Raw genomic sequence first — 27121 nt, forward strand, 5'->3', positions numbered from 1 at the left:
TCTGATTTTCCTTTGTGGAATGAGAAAATGGATTACTGCCCCCTGCAGGTGCATATAACACGTTATCTAACACAGGCACAGAACACACTCTCATTTCCGTCCATTGGTTCTGTTCATGTGCAGCTTGGACCAGACAAGAGCCAACGACACAGTTGGTTTTCATTGGCACTTGTTGTTTAGCAAGAGTTTGATGTGTTTGATGGATGTCATTGATCATTTTTCCCGCAATTGACAGCAAGAATGAACGTAGAAGCGTTGTCTGATTGACAAGCAGCACATACAGTACATGTGTTCAAAAGAATCTAAAACGTCAAATGGGACGAATTTATGTCGCATTTTCTAAAGAAGCCTGATACTATCTGTAGTTAGCTTTTCGCTTGTATAGTGGCAAAACGCTTTTTTCCGGACATTACATATTTGTATATATGTACATTACTGTCAGACGTTTTATTCAAGAACATTAGAGCTGGTTTCAGTTCTTAGTTGTTTTATTTTCATTTTATTAAAAATATATTTATTTGTTATTAAATCTCATTTTGTTATTTAACCTGTTATTTTTACGGAGTCAAGCTGCTTGTTAATTTGCCATATGAAGAATAGGAAATAATTTATTTTTGGCATGCTGGTTTATGTGAAATCGTGAATATAGGTCTATATTATCATCTTCCAATTTTAAAATTATTACTTTTTTGCTTTGAGTAGGTTATTCAGTTCATAAGATCAGTTTAAACTTTTATAATTTTTTTTTTATAAAATTAATTGTTTACTGTATAAAAATTTTACATTTTGAAATGTTTTATATTTATCGGCTAGTATATCATCAGCCTCCAAATCTTAAGAGTTATCTGTTATCGATATCTGCCAAAAATTCCATATCGGTGCATCCCTAAAAGATATATTAGGAGTGGGGTCAGCCTGGCCACAGCGAGAAGTGGCGATATTGAGGAAAGCCTCAGGGGCCGATTACACGAACGCAAATTTCACTTCTGAAAACACGATGTGCAACGTGCTACTCCACATAACTCGAAACAGCAACAAGTCTCTCCTCCATCTTTAAAAGTCATCTTGGCAACACAAACACTGCTGTTGCCTCAAGGAAAACCCCCCCTCTGCTTTCATTTGATTGGAGATTTATATGGCGTGCTTCTTCCGCTCAGAGCTTACTTTTTTCAACATCAGGCACACAGCGCGCAACAGCAAAAATGCAAGGCGCAGCAGGCAGTTAAAATGCAAGGTGTGCATAGCACATAAATGGCACGCAAAGTGCTCTCGGTCACTATAGTAAACCACTAAAAAATTTAATGTTTGGTGGGAAGCACCTGGAGAAAACCCACACGAACACTGGAAGAACATGCAAACTCCACATGGAAATGCCAACTGACCCAGCCAAGGCTCAAACCAGCAACCTTCTTGCAGTGAGGTGATCGTACCCACTGCACCACCGTGAGGCCCCTGAAGACTTATAATAAAATAACAATAAAAAATGATTTGTAAATCATTTTGTTACTAAATGTTGTATTTTATTTGTGACAATTAAACCACATCTTGTCAACAAACTGTCAATCTTTGACCACCATTTCTGTCAAACCATATCAACACTTTTTATTTTTTTTACCAAAGACTTTAACACCTCTCATCGTTTACAAATGAACAATAGACTGTAAAAAAAAAAGAAGGAACGCGCATGCTGCCATGTTTACCTTCATAATAAACCGCAGTTGTTTGTTTTGGATTAGGATGGCTCACTTGCACGCATGTGCAGGATGCTGACAGCTGAAGAAGAAGAGGGAGGAACAGCATGGCGGCAGCGAAGATTGGAGATCATGAGGGAGGCCTAAGAGGTCTCCACTCCTTCTTGCACTGAGATAAAGACTCATATTTACATCTGATACAAACATGCCATGATAAAAAAAAATAATTACATTTAGTATTTGATTAGTGATAATTAAAGCACAGCTTGAAAACCAACTCATCACGGCAACATTTGGACGTCAACGTTTCCATGGCAACCGATATCAACACTTTTTTTAACCGGTCTTCAACAGCTCTCATCGTTTGTAAACAAAAATAAAGCTCATGAATGCGCGCGCGCTCCCGTGTTTACATTCATATTAAACCGCGGTTGTTTGTTTTTTATTAGCATGGCTCACTCGCGCGCGCACGCAGGATGCTGACAGCTGAAGAAGACTGTATTTGGGGAGGAACAGCATGGCGGCAGCGAGGAGTGGAGATCCTGAGGGAGGCCTAATGGTTCCACTCCTTCCTGCACAGAGATAAAGACTCATAATAAGCGTGTATACCCACCATCTGGCTCTGTGCATGTGGTCCTTATGGAAGAGAAAGCAGTGCAATCTGTAAACGATCAGGAGCCATAGCACTTCCCCCAGAGAGAGCGCCATGCAATCAAGGTGACAGATGGCATCGCGACTGCTGTGGCCGCGCGGAGGAGATCAAAATCACCTTCAATAAACTCTGACTAGAACGGGCACGGGCCGCTCCAAAAGTCAGTTTGTCAGTCAAACTGTGGCAGCTTGCTGCATCGGGGGGTGAGATGCGCTGACCGCCGCCCCGCGTTTCCAGATTTTTCTGCTTTTTTCCGTCTGACTGCTTTTGAACCGGGATCTGTCTCTGGTTGTGCGCCCGACGTGGGCGAGACGCGTCCTTTGTGTTTGGGGGAGGACATTTATTAGAGACATGATGGTGTCGCAGAAATGGGGCAAAGAGTGCTGCTGGTGCGTATGGGGTCAGCCAGGAAAACATTTAGTTGGAAATCAGATTATGTTAAGAATGCTGGAAAGTTTTATTTGGTAGTAAACTGTAGAAATAAGCATCAATAAATGGCAAATGATATTTTGAAGTAGAAAGACATTTGCTTTTGTAAAACATGAGCCAATTATCTTTTATGTAAAATTATTTTTTGTAAATGTACCCATTTTGAAGTGTAACTGAATTCTACAGTATTTTTGCTGTACAGGATGCACATTGTCACATGTTCTACACAGTAAATGCAGTTATATACAGTAAATAGATATTGCTATTTTTTTAAAGTACATTCTTTCGGTTGTTTTTAAAAAAGAAAGATTAAAAATGTATATTTTTATAAAATTCTATTTTCTATAAATATATAAATTTTATAAATATATTTTTACATGTGATTTGTTATTATTAATGCAGAAATAAAGTTTGCACTGCACACTCCTGGTTTTTAATATTTTTTTTTTGGTCCATTAATCTAGTTAATAATATCCTTCAGAAGGTCATGATTTGCTCTCATTACATAATTACTTTATATAGCTTTATTTTACATTCTGGCAGATACAAACAGACTTTTCGACACAATGCCTTCCTCATCTTTTCACTCCACCCTTTTATCTCACAGTCAATCACATTACATCATTAGTTAAAAATGATCTCGCTTTTGTATCATTACACTGCTATTAACCACAAAAAATATTTACTTCACCTTTAAAAGCATTCTCTTCTTTGTACATAATAATAACATATCAATTATCATCATTCACTCATTCATGTCTACGTCAATACAAGGAAATACTGACAGTCCAACATTAAAAACACATTTTCATCTCATTATTTGTATCATTATATACTCAAAATTCATGATTTACAATATGATAGATAAATTCCTCATTTATTACACTTGGTGTAAGTGATTTTAATTTATGAATCTAGAACGCTTCTCTTTGTAATAATCTTTTATTTAGATTACCTCCTCTATGTGACTCAAATACCTCCTCAATTCCTATACATTCTACTTATGTAACGTCATGTCCAAAATCCATAAAGCAGGGTTTCTGAGGGTTTTACAGAGTTAAATTTAAGACGTTTTAAGGCATTTTTAAGACCATTATGAATTAAATTTTAGACCCATAAAGCGCTAAAGGCTAAGGAATTTTTCAAATGGCCCAGATGGAAAATATTTTTATTTTCCCTATCAAATTTTTTTTTTAGAATTTAATACATTTTATAATACAATAAATAGATTAAAATATTAATCTATAATTAAATAGATTAGTCGGTGTTATTGGCTGTAAATACAAGGATTACCTTTAAACTAATGTTATTGGCAGGACAATAATTGAACCATTATGATAAATAAAGTTGAAAAAACCCTTTTTAAATAAAAAATTAAAATTTATTTATTGAGATGGATTGTTGGTGATTTTTCATGTATAGGTACTCGATCTGGCCAAAACCCATACAAAGGAAAATTAAGACCTGTTTAAAAAAAAATTTTGAAAAAAGATTTAAGACCTACACAATATTTCAGTCAATTTAAGACTTTTAGGCCTAAAATTTTGTTTTTGAGATTTAAGACATTAAGACTTTTTCAGACCCCGCAGAAACCCTGACAAATTGTCTTACTACTGCCGAAGTTATTCTAATAAATGGAAGATTTATGTTTACTAATTTGCAACTTCAACTGACGTGATGAGTTCCCTATATACAGTTGAAGTCAGAATTATTAGCCCCCCTTTGAATTTATAGTTCTTTTTTTAATATTTCCCAAATTATGTTTAACAGAGCAAGGACATTTTCACAGTATGTCTGATCATACTTTTTCTTCTAAGTCTTATTTGTTTTATTTTGGCTAGAATAAAATCTGTTAAAAAATGTAAACACTATTTTAAGGACAAGATAATTAGCCCCTTTAAGCTTAATTTTTTTCTATAGTCTACAGAACAAACCACCGTTATACAATAACTTGCCTAATTACCCTAACCTGCCTAATTAACCTAGTTAAGCCTTTAAATGTCACTTTAAGAAGTGTCTTGAAAATATCTAGTCAAATATTATTTACTGTCATCATGCCAAAGATAAAATAAATAAGTTGTTATAAATGAGTTATTAAAACTATTATTATAAATGTGTTGAAAATATATTCTCTCCGTTAAACAGAAGTGGGGGGGGGGGGGGGGGGCAGAGGGGATAATAATTCAGGGGGGCTAATAATTCTGACTTCAACTTTTGGCACAGACATTAACATATTTACCTGTTACTGGATTCAAAAATTCCTTACACTTTACTAAATTCTGACACGCGGCACAATTTCTACATGGAAAACAACCTTGTATTAAAGTGTTTTTTAGTACATTCTCAGAAATAAGGGTACGCGAGCTGTCACTGGGGTGGTACCTTTTCAAAAGGTACAAATTTTGTACCTAAAAAATTAATACCATATAAATACCTCAAGGGTAAATATTAGTACCTAAAAGTACAAAAGTGTTCCTCTTAAAATTTGCAGACCATACACACACATACATTTAGTTGTCGTTATGGGACTTCCCGTAAACATAATGATTTTTACAGACTGTACTGTTTATCCGATCCCCCTATGCCTAAACCCAACCATCACAGAAAACATTCAGCACTTTTACATTTTTTAAATAATTAATTCTGTGTGATTTATCTGTAAAAATGTAGTCAATTGAAAATGTTTTAAAACTGCATATTTCACAAATTTAAAATTAATTAGTGTTTTTTCCTTTTTTGTTTCTTCAATTGGACTAAAATCAAATTGTAACAAAGTGTTCCTGTCTCTCTCTCTCTCACAGATGGTTTAATGTCTGCCTCTTTATGTAAAAGTCATTGGGCATAAAAGCGCCTGGTCTGAAATGATGGCTCCAAATGCAGACATATGCAGAAGATGACCAGGAGGGTAAAGGACAATGTGCAGCAAGAAAATAAGACATGTGTAGCATCAATGCATATTTTTCATGCTTGTTTTCAACTCCAAGTTCATTTGCAATACCATCCAGTGAAGCAAATTAGACAATTTCACACTGAACAGTTCAATTCTCAAAGTACACACACATCCAGCATCCCAATATCACAACACAACACAAGACAGATATCCAGTCTTAAGATCAGAATGAGAAGTAGAAACTGGTCTGCAAAACTCTATACTTAAAGCCAAGATAAGTCACCTTTATTTCTATAGTGCTTTATACAGTATAGATTGTGTCAAATCTGTTTTAAAAGAATGAATATATTTAAAAAAACAAAATCTTCAAATAAATCACTGTGGAAAATAATACATTTAAATTGGGTGCAAAAATGTGACAATGAATTAAAAAATTAAAATAAAAGACAAACATTAAGGTGAGGCAGGCCAAAAATTACAATTTGATAGACTGTTTTCCTGTCAATAAAATGAGGTAAAATAAAGTAAAACAAAATAAATATGGCCATACTGCCAAAAAAAAAAAAAAACTCTGTTTAATAGATGTCTTTTAAGTACAAAAATAGAAATATTAAAATAAATTAATTAATTAATTTTAAATAAACACTTGAGGCAGGCCAAAATACTTTTATTGGGCCAAAATAAAATAAAAATGACAATATCAGCCACATAAACATAGTTTAATGGATGTCTTCTATGTGTAAAAATAAAAACAGTAAAAGTAATTAATTAATTACATTTCAAATAATATTTGAGGCAGAGCAAAAATTACAATTTAATTTAAAAAGTTGTCAATAAAAACAAAATATGGCAATTCAGGCCAAAAATCACAGTTTAATGGATGTCTTATCTGTTAAAATAAAAACTTTAAAATAAATAAATAAACATAAAAAATACAAATAAAATATGGCAAGACAGACCAAATCACAATTTGTGGGATGTCTTAAAATGAATGATGAAATAAAAATGAAATACTATATGAAAATTCAGGCCAAAGGTCCTGTATTTGTTAAAATATAAATATTATAACAAATTGATTAAAATCAAAATTAAATAATACTGGCCGAAATCATAATTTAACAAATAACAAAGAAACATTGAAATAAAAAAGACAAAACAGGCCAAAATGATGTTTAATGGATGTCTTATATGTAAATTAGAAATAAATTAATTCAAAAAATTCAACAAACATTAAAAAAAGAAAAGAAAAATATGGCAAAACAGGCTAAAAATTACAATTTGAGGGATATCTTAATCAATATCAAATAAACAATAAAAAAATTTAATATAGCAATGCAGGCCAAATGTTGTTTATCTTTTAAAATATAAACATTCAAATATGTTAATAATATATATTAATATATATAAATATATTAATAAATAAAAATGTATAAAATAAAATAAAAATATGACAAGACTTGCCAAAATCACAATTTGACGGATGTCTTAATAAATATATTTAATATAGATTATTATAATAATAATACTAATTTTATATTTATATATAATAATATTTTATATAATTCCATTTAACAAACAAAGTAATATCCATCATCAATTTTGAAACATGCAGAATTAAAAATGCAGAATACTTAGCAAAAGTTAAATTGCTATACAAAATATACTGTATTTATTGATACTTTATATATATTGTATATATTATATATTGTAGATATATATTTTGTATATATCAGACTTTATCTGACTTAAATGTCAAATATTTAATGGAACATAGTGTTTCAAAAGTACACTGTGAAATGATTTTTGATAGCAAACAGTGGCATCTTCCTATAAATCTCCTCTACTTAAATTGGCTGATTTGACGTTGAAGTCATGTTTGGCTCAGAGGGAATGAGCAGTGTGGAGACCTTCTGCATGTCATTGTTCTTTGCTCTTGCTGTCCCAGGGCAATGAGGCAATATGTTGTGTAGTTTAGGACAACAGCCGGCTGGAGATCTGTGATGTTCAGCACAGACTCACACTGACACACTCTAAAACACACACACTTTATCATCCTGTGCTCAGTCATGCCCTTAAACACACTCTCACTATGGCTGTGTAAATAAGGATATGTCTGTGTAAATGTTAATATCAGCCTGTAAATATATTACCATACTGATGCATTATTATAGTAATACTTCAAATTGTTTTAAATTGTTTCTTAACCATATTTATAATAATGTACGTTTTATGATAATTATATATGATGGCATTTATATATAACTTAAAAATAATAGTATTTATATTAACTGAAATATTTATTTAATTCATAAAATATACAAAATGTTATTTCATTTGAAAATGTATTTATTTTTATTATGTTTTATTAAACTGAAATATTAAATATGAATATCATAAGTAAATAAAAAAACTAAATTATAATTAAATTAATTAAATTATAATATTTTTAATTTTTCACAAAAATGAGACAACTTGCACGTGCTAAAGTTAAAATATAAAAAAAATTAAAAGATTTATATAATACATATATAGTATTAAATTCTAAAACATTTTTATATTTTATATAAATACTAATGATGGTAAAAACAACAACAATAATAATAATAATATTTAAATATATTGTAAAAAATAAAATGAAAGAGGTTGTCAAATGTTTATATTATGTGTATTTGTATAATATATAATGTCAATGATAACACCATAGACTAAAAATACTATTTTTATGCACATTTAATAAACAAAATGTAATTTTAAAAATAATTAAAATATAATTAATAATAAATGTTATAACTTTGTATTAAAATATCCTTTGAAAGCATTATTCTTTGCTCTACTTACACAATACATTTACATATCCTTTCTTCATTCTTAAATTTTTACTATTAACTATAAATTCCTTTCACCAAATGCAGAAAGTCTCACGGAATGTTAGTAAAATTGTATCCTAGTGGACATTTGCCCTCCATATGGAAGGCAAAACGTAACCCACAAAACATGCCAACTGTGTAGCATGACCCAAAAATAACCAGCCCCAAAAGAGGGTCAACTGGCCCTTCAGGGCAGCATGTTCACCTGGACTGGGATCAGGTTCAGATCTGCGGGTGGCAATGGAAAAAGTGCCATGAGCACACAAACACACCAGACTGACGCTTTCACCTAGAAAACGCCTTGCGAATCTACTGGCACGAGCCGATGGAGAGTAGGTTTTTAATAGGCAATGAAGATTTGAAAATAAAAATAGATGAAATGCTAAAATAGGGCTGAATACTAAAAATGTGCCATTTACATGCTATTAGAGTTAAGGGGAAAAAAGAAGTTTGCACATTAGCTTTTGCAGTGGGTAGTGCAAAAATCCTTGATACTAGAATTAAATTTAACAGCTAAAATAATAATTTAAAAGAAATTATAGTAATAATAAAGCTTACAAGAACTATAGCTTCAGTCTTTAGTCTGTTCAAAAAGACAGTATGCAGTAAACAATTATGGGTCTAAATCATGGTTTATAGTTCAGATATAAACACTGAGGTCTACAGTGATCAAAATAGACCATCAATTTCTTTTGACAGTACTTTGATGTAAAGCCTTAAAGTGTTTGCCATTTATATGTGAATAAAGTTCACAGAAAAAAAATGCATAGCTTTTGAAGGGCGTAAAGCAAAGATACTATATTTAATGAAACAAAAAAACTTACTAACCCAGAGAAAGCAGCTGTCAAAAAATAAAAATAAGAGAGAAATTAGGAGATTTTGTTTAAGAGATTTGTTCAAACACGCTGATTCATCCAGCACTGTAGATTAAGTGAAGTCTTCATTACTGTCAATAATGCTGGGTATCGATTTTGATACTTTTTAGGCACTGACCCAATTGCTTTAATACCAAGAGTATCAAAATATATTGAGTTAATCTGTACCAAAATTCAGGACCTAAAATGGATCAATCTTGTTATTGTTGACAAGTTTGTATGACTGAGCGGGCACTGATGCTGGCACAAGAGGTAAACTGGTTCTGCAAGAGGATAACTCATCTACATGTGATTAAAAGTAATGTCTGGAAAGAAAAAAAAATTTAATAAAGCTTATTTTAAATGTTTTTGAATGATACCTAGCACTGATTTTATTGAAGTAGATTTGTTCAAAAACACTGATTCAGCCAGCAATGAAACAAGGCTTTCTGGGTGATTTATTGAATCATCCAGTCACAAGATCCGTTTATAACACTGATGCAACAAGTAATAAACAAATTTCAACAGTTTACACTCAGCTGCTGATTGATAATAAAGCATGTTTGGTGTGCTGTCCTGAGAGAGAGCCCTGAGCTCATAAGATCCTTGAGCCCGGGGCTCCTTCCCGTTGGCAGGGCAAGAGGGGAGTTTGTGCTCAGGTAGGTCTCGAGAACACCCCTGCTTGTTTATAGATTATGACCAAATAGGAATTGTTATGAAGAGATAACTGCTGACTAGGAGCAAATCTATGGTGCCAATTTGGATTAGTCAATTTACTTAATTCGCATGTCTTTGGCTGGGGGGAAGAAACCGGGGGAACCCGGCGGAGACCAACACGAGCACAGGGAGAAGACTGGCTTGGTAAGGACTTCAACCAGTGAAATTCATGCTGTGGGGCAACAGTGCTAACCACTGGGCCACCGTGCCTCCCTATCAAGGAAAAAGGAAGAGGAGTAGGGGTGGAAGTGGAGATTCTTCAAAACTAAAAGAAATTCTGGTTATTTATAGTGAGTTAAGAATCATCCGATTAATAAATCATACATAGTTAATGCGGGACCAGCTGTGGACAATCATAAGCATGTGATCCTCTCAAAATTAGTTTAGAAATAAACTTCATTAAATGTATTGCAATCACTGAATCACTGGTTCAGGAAAATTGTTTAAAAATGTAATTGAATCAATCCTTTAAAAACACTGATTCACCCAAGGCTTTATGAGTGAGTCATTGAATCCCTGATGCAAGAGATTTGTTCACTAATACTTAATCATCCAGTCATGAGATAATTTAAATCATTCACTCAAGTGATTTGTTCAAAAATGTTCCTTCTTTCAGAAATAAAACAAAAGAAGTCTTTATGAGTCACAGAATCATGCATTCAAAAGAGTTGTTTAAAAAGTCATTGAATCATTAATTCAGAACCCTGATTAATGCAAGCTTTTATGAGTGAGTCATTGAATCCCTGAGATTGATTGTTCACTAATGCTGATTCATCCAGTGATGATATAATCTTTAAATCATTCACTCAAGAGATCTGTTCAAAAATGCTGATTCCTGATGATGAGTCACAGAATCACCAATTCAAGAGATCTGTTCAAAAAAACAATTTCGTGAATTTGAAATGCAATGAATCAAGTGAAATCTTTGAGTAACTCAATGAATCATTCACTCAAACCAATTTAAAATATTAATAATATAATTAATTCAAACCAAAGAGAGACACAATGGCACAGTGACAGCAAGAAGGTCGCTGGTTTGAGTCCCAGCTGGGTCAGTTGGCATTTCTGCATGTTCTCCCCGTGTTTGCATGGGTTTCCTCCGGGTGCTCCGGTTTCCCCCACAGAATGATAGAGCATAGATGTTTCCAAGTACTGGGTTGCTGCTGGAAGGGTATCCACTGTGTAAAACATATCCTGGATAAATTGGCGGTTCATTCCGCTGTGGCGACCACTGATAAATAAAGCGACTAAGCCAAAGGAAAATGAAAAAATTAATAATTCAAGTCAATTATTAAAAAATAAATAATTAACATTTGCCAAAATCTCTAGTTTATTACATTCTTTGTTAAGTTGTCAATTTAGAATTGCGAAAAAAAGTCACAACCTGATAAAACAAATCAAAAATAGATTCTCCGTTTATCCAGTTTAGCTATACTTTAATCATGGTGATTACGATATTAAATTATTTTTAACAACAAGAACAGTAAAATAAACTCAGAGGCATTCAAAACATCTTTAGTAGGCAGAGACTATGGTTTAGACTAGTGTTTCTCAACTGGTGGGTCGTGACCCAAAAGTAGGTCGCGGGAACATTTTCAGTGGGTCACGGAGTGTGTGGTCAAAAAAAAAACAACAAAAGTTTAATTTTTTACTTATTTTGCTTATACCGGACTTTTATTTTTAAATGCGTGCACGACAACCCTACCGTTTGACATGTGAAATTTTATTTAATTATTGCAACAAATATGTCGAAGCGCAAGTACGACCCCGAATATGTAAAGTATGGACATATATATATATATATATATATATATATATATATATATATATATATATATATATATATATATATATATATATATATATATATATATATATATATATATATATATATATTGACGACAAAAAAGACTTAAAGCCTCAGTGTCATATGTAGTGTGGTGCTCTCATAAGAGAGCATGAAACCTTCTATATTAAAACAACATTTAGAAACCAGGAACATGTTTTATTAAGAGTTTATTATTAACAGTATTTGTTGTTTTTACTTTGTAATATTTCAATAATTTGATCCATTTTGTTAAATGACAGCAATAAAATAGCGTTTATTTGTAAGTCTTGGTAAATTTCTTATGATGTATGTCACTACTTGTTTATGTTAACAAATAAATACAAATTAAGTATAATTTCTAAAATTGTATTATAGTTCCTAAAAATTTGGGTCGCTGCTTGATGACCATGTAAAAATGTGGGTCCCATGGCCAAACCAGTTGAGAACCCCTGGTTTAGACGATTTTGGACTCGACTTTTCTACAATTAATTACATGACAATGATACACTGAAACCATTCTTCCTTCATGTTTCTGATATTATTTCCAATTTTTTGCTGTAAACGGTGTAAAAACACCCTAAAAAGATGATCAGTTCAGATGTGGCACTGGTTATGGGAGCAGGTCGGTTTTAACCACTCGAGACCCTTCACAGCAGAGAGCGTGACAGCCTTGCTCAGAGGAGCTGAGTTACTTAGGAGAAGCTTTTCCATGTATTTGCTCTGGAATGGACTCGCGCTGCACACATACAGTCTAAGCCTCTCTCGTCTCTCTCAGCCCTCTGCATCAATCTGTTCCCAAGCTGTTCCCACATTTTGGTGAATTTCCCAGGCTAATTCTTTGGCACAGGCCGAGCAGAAAGGCTGATTACTTCAGTGTGAACCCCACAAGCCTTTCCAAGCCTTTGAAATGCAGGCGTTCAGTGGACCAGCGACTCTTCTTTGTCTGCTTTAGGAAGCCTGTGGAATGCACAGGGCACAGATTTTGATTTTTTCCAAATATGATTACAAGCCACCAAACAAGCTGTGTTTCTTTGCATTGGCCGTAATTATTTACGTTGCTAGTGAACGGAGCATTTTACAGAAACGCAGCATTGGGATTTTAAATGAAAATATTTAGATTGGGGTTTTTTTCACAGTATATGTGCATGCAATGGGTCGGATGTGATAGCATAGATTCTAATCATGGTGTGGATGTAGAAGCAATAATTAAGCAGAACTTTGAATTTTGCAATCAGCTGTAATTAATATGAACATCTAATAATAGTGACATTAGTAATTATCCTAATCAACTGGTCATATCATTGCTAAATATCTTAGTAACATGCTAACAAATGAAACTCATACTATAAACATGCTAATAACATGATAATTCATGCTAGAAACAAGCTAACAACATGGAACTCATATTAAACAGGTTAGGGTTAAGTCATACTAACATGCTAACAGCATATTATTTAATGTTAGAAATGTGCTAACAGCATGTTAATTCACACTAGAAGCAAGCTTCCAACATGTTAATTTATGCTAATATCAGGCTAAGAACATGATATCCCATAAAAAATTTTTTAAAAAGTTTAACATACTATTTCAAACATGCAAACTAAGAAATGCTGGGTTATTTAAACCCAAATTAGATAAAATATGGACCAACCCAAACATTGGGTTAAATTTGGTCCTATAAATGTAATAAAAAATAACCCAGCAGTTGATTTAGTCTGTATAACACAGAGAATTGAGCTAACCTACCATTTTTACAGTGTGCTTTCTAAAGCTAACACCAACGTTTGTCTTTATGTTATTACCTCTTAAAAATATTATCTGCATTTATTTATTTGTGACCTTGGAATTATAAGGTTCCATCTGCGTTCTGAATGATTTTGAGATAATGAGCTTTAAAGATTTTGCATCCATTGCAAACAGTATATGTGTAACATTTGTTTTTATATAAATAAAAAGCCTTAAAATGTTAACAATTTATTTAAAAAATCCCATAATGTAAATAAGTTGTCATTTAATAAGAACATGTCAATAACTCAATTTTGACAAAAATGTCAGATAGAACCTTACAATTCTAAAGTGACGTATTTATTCGTTTATTTTTGTATTTACTTTGATAAATTTAAAATATAAACATACAAAAATGTTAATATTCTTTTTGAATATTACTAACATCTTTGAAAATAAGTCCTAATTTCCTAATATCAGTGTTGGTTAATAAATATCAGATGACAAAAAAAAAAGAAAATCTGTTTTTAACCAGTATATATGACTACAGTAAATATATGTAAGCAAACACAATTGTATTTTTTCTCAAATATAAATTTCTTTAAAAATCCATTATTATTAATTTCTTTAAAACATAAAGTAATAAAAGTTTCATATTTCAAATGAGTCTATGAAAATAACCAACATTGCTCATTCTGAACATGTAGCCCTATAGATTTCTGGAGATCGCAAATTATGTAGCTGCATCTCGTCTTTAAAACAAACGTTATGGAGCGTTATGTGTAGAATGGTTCCAGAAGATTTAACCAAAAAGAAAAGCCAAATTAGTAAATAACATGGTGAGAATGTGGTAAAATCTGAAATTGTGGTACAAATCAGGCAGCCGCGAGGGCTTTTTTTTTTTTTTCTGGATTGCTTTTGAAAATACTGTGTTGGGTTTTGGGAAGTAGGTGAACCAGTGAATCTGTGCTTTTGAAAACACTGTCGATTGGGTTTAGGGAAGTGGGTGGGCGCTGGTCAACTGGTGCTTTTTATAACACTATTGGTTGGGTTTAAGGAAGGGGTGAGTTTAGGCATTGGTCGGTTGCTCAGTCAGTCACTGTTTTTTTTTTTTTAAATATGTGATCTGAAAAAGCATACACAACAACCTCTGGTGGATTCTGCAAAAAAAAAAAAAAAAAAAAAAACATAGCTCCTGGGACATATTTGGCGCTCTCCAGAAATGTATATAGGGGTACGTAATCGGAATGGAAATAACAGTATATTGTTTTAATGAAGTTCAGATTTGCAAAACAAAAATTTTCATTATGTTTAGAAATACTAAACACACTTTTAATGCTCTACAAAAGCAGCCACATTCAATAACTAACAATCATTCTAAAACTAACAAAAAAGCCATTCTAAATCTATCCTGTAACTCAATCCACTGTCAAATTTATTCTTTTTTCCCCCATAAATTACAGTTCTGGGTCTGTGTGCAGATATTACTAGGCCGCAGGACAGCTGTGTCCCATTAAAATATGTGATGGTTGCTGATTTCCTACAGCACATGGTCATCAGGCCAGATCTACAGCCAGTAATTAGGAAGATGAAATGTTTAATTGTGCCTTAATTTTGATAAAATTTATCTGTCACCCATCCTATAATCAACCATTATGCTCACAAATCAATGTCAGGAAGGCATTGAGCATTATGACAGACATGTCTGAATGTCACACCAAGGCTCTCACATGTGTTCAGCCCAGGAGAGTATTCATGACCTGCAACACTTTGCTTCTGATATACATGGCACTGATAAAGTGTGCATGAATCACAGAAATCTTATGTTTTAGGTGGCAATAGCCAAAAATACATAGTATGAGTCAAAATTGTCAATTTTATTTTTATGGCAGAAAAAAATATTAGAGCATTAAGTTAAAATCTGTGGTTCATTCCGTTGTGGGGACCCCTGATTAATAAAGGCACTTAGCTGAAAATAAAATGAATGAGTTAATTAAGTTGAAATCATGACATTTTGTCATTTTTCTTCTATTAATATACCTTCCACTGGTTGCCACAGTGCAATGAACCACCAACTTATCCAGCATATGTTTTACACAGCAGATGCCCTTTCAGCATTATTTTGATGCCCAATAATGACGTCAAATGACGGTGATATTTGGTTGATTTAAGGTTGTGTTGGAAAGTGACCAAAATCCAACATCGAGCCAACATCTTAAACCAAAGTCATACATACTGATGTCAAATACTTTACTCAACGTCATGATAGACGTCATATTGGTAATGTCCACACAACATTAGAAATCATTAGATGTTGATATTTGGTTGATTTTAGGTTGGACAATGGACATTGACATCGGCCTGACGTTAGGTTCTGATGTGAACCCGATTTTTATTTGCAAACACAATGCAACGTCTCTATGACATTAGGGTACAATGTCAATCTGACATCATGTTGATGTCCTATGCCTGCTGGGAAAGCTCTCAGACAATGTATAAATCTCAGTTTCCAAAAAAACAACAATTATGACTGGTTGTGTGGTCCAGGTGCACATATAATATTTAGCTTAAATCAGGGTTGAACAGGCGCTTAAAAGCAATTATGTATTATTTAATATTTAGCAATTCAGTCATTTACCTTGGATATCTTTTTTTCTTAGAACCTTAACTGCAAAAGCCAAAAAACTGCATCCAGATCTCAATTATTACTAAACGCATCTATAACAAAGACTACAGAATACACAAGACATAACACTTGTATAGTTTTGAATGGGAAAAAGTGAAACAACAATATGGCAAATGAAGCCCCGCCTACTAGCACAGGAGCCAATCATCGCTCACTATAGACTGACAGAGAAGCTCCGACAAGACGTGTGCTTTTATGTGGTTAACAAACACACTGGAATATCAGCGAATACTTGCTTCACAGACATAAGAAATATATCCAGGTAAAACTTGAAATCTAAAGCACGTAGAAAAAACAAAAGTTCTTGGTTTTGTAATCCTTATAAAATTAACACGAAGTACAGTCTGTCCTGTCAAAGGCACATGACATGACAGCAACTACTCAAATGCCACAAACTTGTTAACTAAGAGTCGCTGTCATTTCTGGAGGAGATTTGCCATCAAGACCAAGTTGTGAATTACTTCAGAAGAGCAGCGTGATCCGTGGTTGGTGTTGTGATCTCGTTGCCTTCAAGTGCGCATGCATTAGCTCGGGCAACCTGAAGAAATGCTGATTTTGTTTGATTCGGACATTTAGAAACTGAACATATGAGTCAGTTGTTGTTTAATTTTATTGGTGATTCCAAATATGCAATGTAATCATAAGCTTGGCAAACAGTTTTGAAGAACTAGGCATATGATAACTGTTTTCAAGGTATACCGCGGTTTGGAAAAGTCGAGTCAAAATTTTCTGCAATGCAGTTCCTAAGGTATGTGTATGAATTTTTTTTATTTACTTTTTTTGTTGTTTTTTAGGACAACAGTATTTCCCGCAGAAAAAAAATATCCAAAGATGCCATTTAAAAAAATGCTTTTGAAACAAAGGAAGACAGCAGAAGTCAATAATTCATTTAGCCTGACATGTTTACTATTCAAAAATATTTAACATTTTTCTCAAAATAAAATATATTGTGTTTAAAGGGCAAAAAAGTTTTAGTTTTTTACCCAGATTTTTTAAAAAGAATATATTTTAGAGCAGTAATTATGATACCGTGATACTGTGAAACCATGATATTTTTATCCAAGGTTATCATACCATCAGAATCTTATTTCGGCCCATGCCTGCTGCCCGAGAGGTGTTTCAAATAAGGCCGCTGAGCGAAACGATTTGCCTTAAAGGGACTTTGTCAATAAACACCTTTCAGTTTTTTTTAAACCCCATTTGTGAGAAAACTATACATTAGTGTGAGACCGATAATTGCTGCTGTACAATTAAAAAATTATTGCATTGCATTTTGAACCTGAATTCCTACAGTGTGCTAACTTGAGTCATTTTTGAATGATTTCAATGAGAAACAATGCATGAAACATGAGTAATATCTCCTGCTGAAGGCAAAGCAGCACCTCAAGTGATGTCACCAACACCAAATCAGATGAACAAGCTGCAGCACAGGAAGTTCTTGTTTCTGAGGGACAGTAACTGTCCATCCTCTGTCAGCTCGGCATTATGGACAAATGGACAGATGGACGGAGGAGGCAGAGGAGTGGGAGAAGGTCACTAGGAGAAAAACAAAGCTTTTCATGCCGCATGATGGAGTGTGATATTTCTAAGCAAAAAGCACAGCTCTGCCAACAGCGTCCCAGCCAAGCTCTGCCGAGCCTGTTGCAGTTATCAATGACAGCATGCTTGAGGGGGCACCCGAAACCCAGCGGAGAAATGGATGAACACTTAATGCCTTCGACTTTGCTTGATGAAGACGCTAGTGCAGTTTAACAGTGGCATTCGTGGATCTTTGAATATGGGGAAATCAAATGGAAAATACTGCACTCAAATGCAAACCGTATAAAATGTGTTTGTTCAGTGCTCATTTCGTCTGTTCAACAGCTTGTTAGCCAAGCCAACGAGTGTGAAAATTCAGTTGTGACTGAGACAAACCTATATATTTAATTCAATTAGAAGTCATTTTTTAAATGAGACTCTAAAATAAAAAACTAAAACATCTCTTCAGTATTGCTTTAAAATCTATGTCAGTTTGATAGAAGTGCTCAGAAGCATCTAATGTCTGAGAGAAAAATGCTATACTGTCTAGGTCTTTACTACATGCATTAATATAGAAGCATATGATAATATAAAATATATTTTTCATATATATGCGTAAGAGTGGGAAGGTTAACTATACTTAGGCCCAATCCCCATTTTACCCTTTAGCCCTTCCCCTGTCCCAATTCTCTTTAGCTTGAAGGCGTAGGGGAGGGGCTAGATACCCCTTGAAACTGAGATATTTCAGGACCATACTCAAAACCAAGGGGTGAGTAAACTTTTTGGCTATCTATAATCCATAATAATAACTCCCGTATAGCAGTATATCACATCTGACTCTCGTCGACACTCGAATCCCTTGTCAGAAAAGTCTAGTGGCTGGGAATGACCTTTTTACATTGTCTGGTATAATGTTAATGTTTTTGGTGTGTTTACATAGATGAATAAGGCCAAAGTGCACAGTATAGTTACAATCTTATTGCCACATTATACGGTTATAATAACATGATATTGTTGCCTTCAGTGATTTCCTGAAGATAAATACCAAAAACACAACTGGAATAACTACAGCAGTCGCCATCATCGATCTCATATGAAGTAATAGCTCGCGATAGATAGATAGATAGATAGATAGATAGATAGATAGATAGATAGATAGATAGATAGATAGATAGATAGATAGATAGATAGATAGATAGATAGATAGATAGATAGATAGATAGATAGATAGATAGACAGACAGACAGACAGACAGACAGACAGATATAGAGATAGACAGACAGACAGACAGATAGACAGACAGACAGATGGTGGTTGCTAAGGCGTTGCGAAGAGGTTGCTATGGTGTTCTGAGCAGTTGCCAAGGTGCTGCTAGGGTGTACTTAGTGGTTGCTAGGATGTTCTGAGTGGTTACTAAGGTGTTGCTAAGTGGTAGCTATGGTGTTTCGAGTGGTTGCTAGGTGGTTGCTAGAGTGTTCTGATTGGTTGCTAAGGTGTTGCTAGGCAGTTGCTACAGTGTCCTGAGTGGTCGCTACGTGATTGTTAAGGTGTTGCTAAGGGGTTGCTATGGTGTTCCGAGAGGTTGCTAGATGGTTGCTGGAGTGTTCTGAGTGGTTGCTAAGTTATTGCTATGGTGATTGCTAGAGTGCCCTGAGTGGTCGCTAGGCGGTTGCTAAGGCATTACTAGGCCATTGCGAGGCAGTTGCTAGGCAGCTGCTTGGCAGTTTCTTGGATAGTCTGGGTAGTTGCTAGGCAGTTGCTAGGATGTTCTGAGAGGTTGCTAAAATGTTGCTAGGTGGTTGCTGTGGTGTTCTGAGTGGTTGCTAGGTAGTTCTTAAGGCATTGCTAGGTGGTTGCTAGGGTTTTCTACATGGTTGTTAGGTGGTTGCTTTGGTGTTCTGATTGGTTACTATGGTGTTCAGAGTAGTTGCTAGGTGGTTGCTAAGGTGTTACTAAGGCATTACTAGGCCATTGCTAGGCAGTTCCCTGGATATTCTGGAAGGTTGCTGGGCAGTTGCTAGTGTACACTGGGTTCTTACTAGGCAAGGCTCACATACATGTGTGATCAAATCCTAATACTTAATAAGCATTTCTAGCATGTTATAACACTTGGCTAATCATTATTAGCATGTAGCTAGTCACTGCATTTACCATTAAAAAATGTGCAATATGCTTATATGAGTCAAAGAACCAACCCCCATGTCTCTGCAATGTTCTGATGCTGAGATATAGCTGTTGCTAAACTGTTTCTAGAGTACTGTGTTTTGTTGCTATGGGCGTGGTTACAGAGTCAAATTGAATGTGGTTGGTTGCCCAAGTCAAATGAGCCAACCACATGTTTCTATGACATTGCTATGCGAAGATATGCATCTAGGCCTATTATAATGGAAGTCTATAAAATCTGTTTGGGTGCGTGGCTTGAGAGCTTCATTATCATATTGAGATGCTTACTGGTTACTTGAATAAGGTCAAATGAGCCCACCGCCATGTCAATAGCTGTGTCTCATTTCAGAGGCTGCATCCTCTGAAGGATGCAGACTTCAAAAGTGAGTCCTTCGAAGTCCATACAGGCTGAACTAAGCGTTTTGAAATGAGACAATATAGCCTACAGAGGACGGATCTCGTCACCAGGCAACCATAACAGCTGCTGTTAATATAAAATTTGTAAGTCTTTTTTTTTTTTCAAAGTGATTTTAAAATTTAATTTAAGCCATTTAAAAGCAAAGGTAGGTTTACAGAAGCTGGACATATATTTCCTTTGATCCATACATGTACACATAAACATGTAAACTGTCTATAAAGTCCCTCTTGTCATACTCTTTTTGTTTTTTTAACATGTGTTTACATATTCAGATAAAAGAAACTTAATTCATACATTTAAACCGGAGTTTTCTTTTAAAAACCTCCTGCCGTTATCAACGCGCAATAAATCATGGGACGTTTGAGGCCACGAAGAATCCACCGGTTATATCCGCTACCTGGGGAACGAAGGATGCATTTAGAGGCAGAGATTGAAGGAGCCTTCGAATTTTTTTGAAATGAGACAGCCTTCATCATGCTGCGATGACGCAGCGCACTTCAAATGGATCCTTCGAAGAACACAGTCTATGAAACGAGACAGCTTATATATGACACTGCTTTGCAAAGATATGTAGGCTAATAACAATAGCAGTCTATGGAAACACTTACTAAAGCTATTTAAATGGAAAGGGGGCGTGGCTTAAGAGCTTGACTATTATATTACGAATTTGAAACAATGATATATTATTGACTATTATAAAACTATTGCACTAAATTCAGAATCTGCATTGCTTTAGCATGTACGCAAATTCCTACACCAAAGTCTCCAACACCATACTAATTCTGATGATACTGATAATTAGGTGAGTTAGTAGAAATCTTTAGGTCACGTGTTTGTTCTAAATGAATAATGTAGCCCAGTGCTGCTTTAAACAATTGACAGCAGGAAACAAGTAAAAGCTGTGGGAGTCTGCATATTAATGAGCTCAGCGCTACCCGTCCCTGGAGGATTCTGGGTGATTATCGTCAGCTCGGTCCTGCCAGTAATTCACCCCACGCGTCACACGAGACTCGTCGTTACAAAAGGTAAAATAGGGCATCAGATCTGGGGCAGGACTCCAGCAGTACAGCTTTACAATCGCACAGTCCAACTGTTTCCCTCCACTTTCACTCAGCCGTAATTATCCGTGTGGATTTTTCTAACTTCTGCAATGCTAGAACATTCTGCTTAACATGTGGCACCCATAATAATTAACACAAAATTAACACATATCATTTTATAGCCCTTCTGCTGCCAAGCTTTGCCAAAACGGGCCCCTTGTTTGTGCAGTGATCTCTGGAGCGCTTCATTACGCCCACCCCGCTTCAACATGTCGTCCTCTGACAATCAACTGCAAAGACACATCCTTCAAGCTGCACTCAAGAACATTTCATGAGCTTTAGCCAATCCTGTTTGAAGATATTAATGAATATATATCTGATAAGGTCTTTCAGGTTGAAACATACAAACTGCTGTTAAGGCTAAAATAGAAAAGACGACTGAGCTATTGCTCGTCTCACACAGACAGACGTCTGACTGCTAGTACAAAGCCTGGTCCACTTTACAGCTCGTTCCAGCCAAGAACCGCCTACTTATACAAGAAGCCATTTGACTGGCATACAAAGTAACATTACCCCTTAAAGGGATAGTTCACCCAAACACTGAACATTCTAGTACCCAAAGGCAAGCACAATGGAAATATCTGATTAGTCTCGTGGCTCCAATGTTTGTTATGTCAGAGAATGTTTGTTATGTCAAAACGTCTCAGTAGTCAACCTATGAAATAGGCAATATGCTTACTCTGAAAAGTATTTAAAAGGGTGTAATAAAAGTAATAAACAAGTAATAAAAGGGTGAGAATGTGGTAAAACGTGGTAAAAATCAAAAGAGGGCTTTTCTTTTTCTGAATTGCTTTTTAAATTTGTCTGTTGGGTTTAGGGAAGTGTGTGGGCAATCTGTGCTTGACCCGCCCACCAACACTACTGGTTGGGTTTAGGGAAGGAGGAGGGTGGGTCTGTTGATCAGTCATTCAGTCAGTCAAACAGTCAGTCTACAGCAGCCTCTGGTGGATTTACAAGAGAACAACAGGCACAAATGGCACTCGATAGAAAAACCGCACACAGCGGCCTCTGGTGGGTTTGCAAAAACAAAAACTGCAACAAAAAAAACGCACCTCCTGGGGCGTATTTGATTGTCTCCATAAATGTAAACAGAGGTATGTTTTCAGAATGAGGCTGGGTTGGAAGTGGGAGCAGGTCTTGTTTTTAAGATTAATTAATATCTGATCACAAGTCTTACAAACAGCCTCTTTAAAACATTTAATGAGCAATCATGTATTAAATTGAATAAATGTAAAGGTAAATTTTTATTTGAAATGAATGCTACTTAGGCCGTAGGTCATTTTTGGTATATATATATATATATATATATATATATATATATATATATATATATATATATATATATATATATATATATATATATATATAGCTCATACTTAGCAACATTTTAGCTGATTGCACATCCTCTGTCATCTCATCCAATCTTTATTGAAGGTGTGTCAGTGTCAGTGTGGTTTTAAAAAAACTATAGTATTTACTATATAATTATTCACTACAAATTATTATAGCATGTTTGGGTGCCTAACAACTGAAAATAGATCTGGTAAAGAATGTGGCCTGTTCAGTGTCCAGTGCCTCTGTGTTTAAAAGTCTAAATTGACTTTGTTAAACATGTTAGTTCTTGGTACCTTGCACATTTTGTTAACATTTTTTATTTATTTGTTTTGGGTTTATACAGTTGACATCAGAATTATTAGCCCCCCTTTTAATTTTTTTTTTTCTTTTTTTAAATATTTCCCAAATGATGTTTAACAGAGCAAGGAAATTTTCACAGTATGTCTGCTAATATTTTTTTCAGCTGGAGAATCTCTTATTTGTTTTATTTTGAATAAAAGCAGTTATTAATTTTTTAAACACCATTTTAGGGTCAAAATTATTAGCCCCTTTAGGCTATTTTTTTCAATAGTCTACAGAACAAACCATTGTTATACATTAACTTGCCTAATTACTCTAACCTAATTAACCAAGTTAAGCCTTTAAATGTCACTTTAAGCTGTCTAGATGTGTCTTGTAAAATATCTAGTCAAGTATAATTTAATGTCATCACGGCAAAGATTTTAAAAAATCAGTTATTAGAAATGAGATATTAAAACTATTATGTTTGGAAATGTGTTGAAAAAAAATAAAAAATCTGCCGTTAAACAGAAATTGTTGAAAAAAAAAATAAATAGGGCGGCTAATAATTCAGGGGGGCAAATAATTCTGACTTAAACTGTGGTTTCCACATTCTGATTCCAATGCCTGATTAAATGTCTTATTAAAGTTGCTATAATTATATTACATTTTCTTAAGAATAAAATGCTATCTGTTAATAGTAAATGTACTTCTATTATGAAGCTATTATGTTCACACTTGCATTATGAGAGTCATCAATTGATTTTAAAAGCACAATAATATCATTTATCGCAATAAATTGGTGAGCAATATATAGTACAACAAAAATTTGATATTGTGACAGGCTTAATGCTACTCCTTACAACTGTCTATTAATCAAAGAATCCTAAAAAAGTATATCCCGTAAAAGTATTGTAGTTTCCAAAAGAATTCACTCACACACACAGATAGTGGAGGAAAAATTGTGTTGAAAACCCCCTATTTTTGGCATATTTGTCAAAGTCATTCTCCACAAGCTAATGTGACATAAGATTCAATATCGAGAGAACTACTGTATAGACAATTGTGAAATTGCATAAGGTGGTCTCTCGCAGCTGCTGAGATAAAACACTTCAATTTGGGTTCCCACTAACAGCAGGACATCTTTCCTGTAGATCACAGAGAACGAGGCAGACTGACTGCGTGTTTCTGGGTCGAGTGAGCAATGACGCTCAGACGCGTCAAACCTTTGTAACCTCACTCTGATGGCCCCGTTCGTGGCAACAACTACAAGGGAGGGAGTCTCTCTAACAAGGAACAAACCTCCCGCCCAGCCTTGATTTTTGTTCCTTGATTAAAGAAGAACATTTGTGATTTGCATTTTAAAATACGATGATCAAAAACAATTATGGGTCCGTCTGTATGTCTTACAACAAATGAATTAGATTATAAGCCTTCATGAGCACCAGTTTCTTACGGCCTTGTTGCGCTGACAGTATTTGAAGTTTCCTGCGGTAACTTCATTACCCGTATTTTGTCCAGAATTAGTGGAGCGTGCTGAAAATTGCTAATGACAGATGTTTCACCACTCTGTCACACTCCTTGTATCATTTGATTTGGAAAGCAACATACGGTGTTCTGGTCTATCAGTATGTCACAGACTGTCTGCAAACAGCTGGTCATAACTCAGTTCAGTGAAAACCATTACTTTCCAATGAAGTGCTGGAGACAGTCCAAATTGTGTTTTGGCATGGCCTCAGCCCCCTAATGCCGCCTGCTTGATGCTGCAGGTAGGGAGGGACAGGCCGGGTGCCAACATCTTCAGCTAAACAAAGCACGCCGCTAGCAGGAGTCACCGGGAACGCTCCAAACACGCCGACGCTTCATCACAAGATGAATGTTCAAATGGCCTTTGAATGAGGTGATAATCTTTGACCTTTAAACAGAATGCGCAGAGAGAACATCATGCTGGGGAGGCGCAGGAAAGTCAAAGCAGTAATGTCAGCTCCAATGCAGCCGGAAGCAGGACAAATGCCTCTTTCTGTTTATTTCATTAAAGACAAGGGTAGAGGATTAAGAAGACTAAAAACATAACCATTAACCAGACAAAAAAGTATTGAGATTAAAGCCTCAAAATTAGGGTTATATCTTAGCTCAGGGGTTCCCAAACTTTAATCCCATGACCCCCAAAATGACAATGCCAGTGACTTGCGACCCCCCCCTAAGGTGGTTATAAATACAGAAACCTTGCATGCAATGGCGCACACACACACACACACCAATAGACCCAAGTCTATTCTTTGTTTAATTTTTTTAATGTATGTGAGTGCTGTAAATGGGCCAGAAAGTTTAACCTGGAGTTATAAAATCAATCTGCTGCATCTGACACTATTGCTCTTTAATCTAGTCTGTAATATAATGTAATTCATCGCAATCCAATAGAAATATAAGCTACTATAGTAACTATTTAGTATTGAGTAACTATAAACGACTATTTTTCTCTTCAGTAGGTTATGGACAGGGCCAGACGGAATCTGCGGACGCTTTTTGCCATTTCTGCGGAGAGTTTTGGTAAAATTCTGCGGATTTCTGCGGAATTATTTTGGGAGTATCCAGCGGAGTATCATAACTAAAACCTTAATATATTAAATAAAAAGTAATAAATTACAGAATAAAAACTGAATAAATTCAGATTTACACATTTACTCAAGTAAATAAACAGAATTAATAATGAGCTAAAAATCTGCAGAAATCTGCAGAAAATCTGCAGAATTCTGCGTGTGCAGATTCCGTGTGGGCCTAGTTATGGATAAAATATTGTATTTCTTATGGTTTAATAAAATAAATAGATTTTTGGAATTCACCAGGCGACCCCCCTTCATTGTGCCGCCCGACCTCCACTTTGAGAACCATTGACTTAGCTAAATGTTAATCCCTGCATCTAGATAAAAAATATTCATTCATTCATTTTCTTTTTGACTTGGTCCCTTTATTAATCTGGGATCACCACAGCGAAATGAACCGCCAACTTATCCAGCATTTGTTTTACGCAGCGGATGCCCTTCCAGCTGCATCCCATCACAGGGAAACACCCATACACTCCCATTCACACTACGGACATTTTAGCTTTGCCAATTCAACTATAGTGCCAATGCCAATGTCAAATTTATTTATATAACACTATTAAAAGCAAGATGTTGACCAACTTAGTCCTTATAGTCAATTAGAAGTTCTGATATAGTTGGCAAGGCCACGTAAATAATTGTACTAATACAAAAAGATTCAAATCAATTCTAAATTGTACATATTGTACCATTAGCCAGTGTAGAGAAATCAAAGACAAAGCTTTTTAATATTCATTGACAGCCTTGGGCGAGTATTTCGGACATTCTGCAACAAATTACAAAAGTCAAACCTTGATGATAAGAGAGCATGCTTTGCAATTCCAAGACTCTTGAATGTCAAGGCTAAATTTCTCAAATAGACAAAGAAGCAAGACATAAGATGTTTCAAACTACTTCCATTTACTAACAGTAAATATATTTGCAAGTCATCTGAATAGCAGTAAAACACAATATAGTACATTTTAAAGATCTACCATAATAGGAGCAAATACAGAGTGATTCAAAAAGAATACCACAAAAAAATCAAGAACTCTGCAAAGAAGAAAAGGAGAGCTACGCTCTTTCTGTCATTGATTTAAAGAAGCTCTTAAGATTAGAACAACTTTAAGTACTCTTCAAATTGATTAATACCCAAGGTTCCATCATGTTTCTTTGATTAAATACAAATTTTCAAAGTTGTGGTGTTCTTTTTGAATCACCCTCTACAATGAAAAAAGTGTGGAGGCCAAAACAGAGCCTTGAGGTGCACCACATATAAGAGGTGATGACGTTGATGTAGAATATATGTGCCAAATCTCACTTTACACAGACTGTTGATTTTATTTAAAGGTGCAATATTTATGATTGACACCTAGTGGAAGGTGTC

At 34.8% G+C, this 27121-nt stretch overlaps 1 protein-coding gene across 11 annotated transcripts in view; it reads right to left on the reverse strand.

The window, feature by feature from the left end:
• LOC147831063 (uncharacterized) overlaps positions 1–27121 on the reverse strand; it is a 171791-nt gene that overhangs the window by 104527 nt on the left and 40143 nt on the right. Inside the window, exon 3 of one of the 11 annotated variants that reach the window (XR_015525015.1) lies at positions 12432–12885. The exons of the other annotated variants lie outside the window; for them this stretch is intronic. The gene's annotated coding sequence lies outside the window, so the exon portion shown is untranslated. Of the gene's footprint in view, positions 1–12431; positions 12886–27121 lie in introns of those variants that run through there. 11 annotated transcript variants of the gene reach the window in all.

This window comes from Danio rerio, chromosome 24, assembly GCF_052040795.2.
Source record: "Danio rerio strain M-AB ecotype USA chromosome 24, GRCz13ab, whole genome shotgun sequence".
NCBI classification, from domain to species: Eukaryota; Metazoa; Chordata; class Actinopteri; order Cypriniformes; family Danionidae; genus Danio; species Danio rerio.